Source organism: Tupaia chinensis, unplaced genomic scaffold (genome assembly GCF_000334495.1).
Source record: "Tupaia chinensis unplaced genomic scaffold, TupChi_1.0 Scaffold000591_1, whole genome shotgun sequence".
NCBI lineage: Eukaryota > Metazoa > Chordata > Mammalia > Scandentia > Tupaiidae > Tupaia > Tupaia belangeri.
This window is the reverse complement of record NW_006160107.1, coordinates 42,532-46,307: the sequence shown is the minus strand read 5'-3', so window position 1 is coordinate 46,307 and position 3,776 is coordinate 42,532.

Genomic DNA, 3,776 nt, shown 5'->3' with positions numbered 1-3,776 from the left:
CTATGTGGGAGGCCAGCGACATAGCCATTACGCTAACTGCTGGTTCCCAGTAATATCTTTCTTGTAGGCAACAGATAGAGGGCTTTTTTGTTGTTGTTGTCCTTGTTATCCATTCAGCCAGTCTGTGCCTCTTGCTGAGAGAATTTAATCCATTAACGTTAAACATTATTTTGATATTTCTGGATATGTTATTATTAAGTGATCCAGTTTTTGTTCTCTTATGTCTGTCTGTCTGACTTCAGTTTTCCTGGTATAGAACTACTTTCAGAACTTCTTGAAGAGCTGGACTGGAGTTGGTAAATTCTTTCATCTTTTGTTTATCTGACAATGTTTGCTTTTTTTCCCACATGAAGGATAATCTTGCCAGGTTTAAAAATCTTCTTTGAAATTGTTTTCCATTTTACATTTTGACTACACTTCCCCATTCTTTCCTTGCTTGCATTGTTTCCAATAAGAGGTCCAGTGTTAACCTGATGGGATAACCTTTGTAAGTAACTTAACATTCCTCTCTTGCCAATTTTAAGTCTCTTGTCTTTGTCTGTGGTTTTTGCCAATCTTTCTGTTATGTCCCTGCAGAATATCTTCTTGGGTTGATTCCATTTGGGGTCCTTTGTATTTCTTGGGTCTGGGTATTTGAACGCCCCTCTAGACTCAGAAATTTTCCAGGATTTTATGGAATAAATTGTCAATGACTTTATTATTTTCTTCACCTTCTGGGATACCAATTATTGGATGTTTGTGCACTTAATGGTATCTAGTATTTCTTGTATATTGTACTCATTTTTCTTGGTTGTCTCCTCAGTCTTCTTCATAATTTTTCTGAGTCACAGGTTTTGTCTTTCTCATTTTAGATTCAATCTTCTGGTGATCTAATATGCTTTTAATACATTCAAGGGAGGTTTTTATTTCCTATGTCACAGTCTTCATCTCTAAGAATTCTGTTTGATTATTTTTATAGTGTCTATTTATTCTTTCAAATTATGAAGGAACTTCCTCATCTCTTGGAGCTTGTTGTGTCTTTTCTCTTGCATCTCATTTAGTTTTGCCACTATAAATATTCTGAATTATTTACCTGACATTTTAATGAGTTCCACTGTGTTGTCTGTGGATGATGAAGAATTGATGTTTTCCCTTGAGGAAGAGATATTTTGCTAGTTGCTCATATTTCTTGAGCATCTGCAATGATTTCTAGTCATCTGGGCATTTACATGTTCCTTCCTAAGTTCTTTGAGTTAATTCTGAACATACAAAGGCATATGTGAGAAAGTGATTGGTGATCTCCCTGTTGCCTCCTCCCTGATGATCACCAGCAACCTGCACTGTTGTCACTGGACTTGGATGATTCAAAGTCACCCCACATGGCATTCTCCCAGGAATGGATGTCCAGATGGGGCAGGAAGGGGCAAAAAGATCTTCTCAAAGTTTCAAGCAACACACCTGAGAGTTCACAGGTAAGTGGGGTGGGGAGGGGGGATGAACCATGAGTCTCTTGCACACAGCCTCTAGCTACAAGCAGCCTGACAAGGCCCTCTGCTGGAACAGATGGGGCAGGGAGAAACAAAAGGTCTTCTCAAAATCCCAAGCAACACACTTGGAAATTCAAAGTCAAGTGGGGAATCTCTGCTGCACAGCCTCCAGCCACAAGCAGCCTGCTGGATGCCAAGGACCTCTGCTAGAAGGGATGTCTGGATGGGGTTAGAAGGGTCTTCTCAAAGTCCCAAGCAACGTACCTGAGTGTTCAAAGGCGAGTGGGGAGGGGATATACCACAAGTCTCTTGCTCACAGCCTCTAGCCACATGTGGCCTGCTGTATACCTTGGCCCTCCACTGTATCAGATGTCCCAATGCTGTATTAATTAGTTTAAATAACAGTATTGATTTATGATTTCTTCTTAGAAATTGTTAAACTATAGGGACCAGCAGTTGGCATAATGGCTATGTCACTGAACTCTCATGTAGTCAACCATGGTTCTAATCCCAGACCTGGTAGCTTAAATTCACACCTGGCACATATGTGTGCATGCTCAAGATCCTGAGAGGAGAATGGAGAAGGAATTGTGGCATGGTCATCTCCCCTGGGGGTTGATTCCTCACTTTCTGTCTCTCTGTATCTCCCTGTCTCTTTCAGTGAGCTCATGTGCCCTATAGCAAAAACCTCCAGTAAGGCTGGAGGTGTTATTTTGTCCTTATGGGGTATCGGGGTACCTTAACGGCAATAAGGCCCATGGCAGAGAAATTGAGTTCAGACCACTATAGCAACACAGTGGAGAACTGGAACTCGTAAACTGTTGACCTTGCTCACAGTTTCTTCCCAGCCCAGTCCTTGCTTTAGGCATGGGAGGCAGCTCCTTTATATTCAGCCTGTGTTGACTGCATGGTCCCAACACAACCCCAGGACTGCCTGTGACCCCCTTCCCTACCGGTGTGGCAGGAATGGTGGACAGCAGATGGTGGTGTCCTGGACCCTCTGTCCAAGCCCCAGAGTTCCCACTGAAAGTGCACATTAGCAGGAGAGTACTGAGTCCCATCACAGCAAGAGACTGTGTGTCCTTAGCATTCTGGGTCAAGCCAAGCTGCTGGGATGAGGCCACAATGCCCATCTGGGCCTGGGCCAGTCACTGGATGGCCACTATCCCTCCCACCCTCACCACTTGGTGTGATCACAGTACTCTCAGTTGGCAGCTGGCACTTCTGACAACCCCATCAAAACACCTTGCCCACACTGCCTGTCCCTCCCCCAACCCCACATGCCAAGGGCAGGTACACTTCTGGGTGGCCCTGGGGCCCCCAGTGGATGCCACACAAAGAAAGTAACACATTCACACAGCAGAACCCAAAACCTTGACTGAACCAATATAGAGTATTCCCGATGGGACAGTTCATTTGGTATGGTGTAATGATACACAGTGATTGAAATACATTAAAATAATAATAAAACACAAAGCTGTAAACCACATTCTGCCCAACCTGTTTTATTCCTGTCGAATCTCACCATCTGCTTCACCACGCCTGTCCCGGCCACCTGGGGCTCCTGAGTGGTTCACTGCAACATCCTGTGACAGAACTGCCCGGAAATCAGGCCATAGGAAGGCAGCCAAGTGAAGGAGGTCTCTGAATTGAGAAGAGTTGAGCTGTATTGACCCCCAGCAAAGCCTACCATGGAGGCTGAAGCCAGGACTTCTCAGTGCCCAGGGAGTGGAGTGCTCCCACAGGCCAGCCACAGCTCTGGAGGCCAGCTGTCACCTCCCAACCCCCTGCCACTGTGCCATCTTGGACATCACGCCCGCTGGGCCTGGGTCTCCTTGATGTTGAGAAAGGCCTTCCTCCAAGTGCTTGAGGGGCTCAGTCAGCACGCTGTCCTTGAACTCTCTAGGGATAAGAGGTGCTGTGGTCCCTGCCAGCCTGCTCCCTAGCTCTGAGTGGAGACAGGGAGGTCGGAAGCCCAGCAGCTGAGGTGGCCCTAAATTTGGAGAAGATCTGAAAACCATAGGGGCTTGTACAAGTAATGGAGCTGGAGCTGGCTCTGGGTACGGCTGGTCGCCCTATCCCTCCGTGCTCATGAGGAAAGCAGAGGGGCCTGGCTGGGTGTTTCTGCCATCTCTGGGGTCTGAAATTCCCCACTGGAGTCCAGGAAGGTGGATAGGTGGCCCAGCACAGCATTCCCTATGGAGCCAGGCCCTGTGCTAACCACTGTACAGCCACTCTCCCTCCCACCCTCACCACTAGACAGAGGTACCCAGCCAGCAGGAGTGGTGAGACCAGCCTTGGAACTGGCCT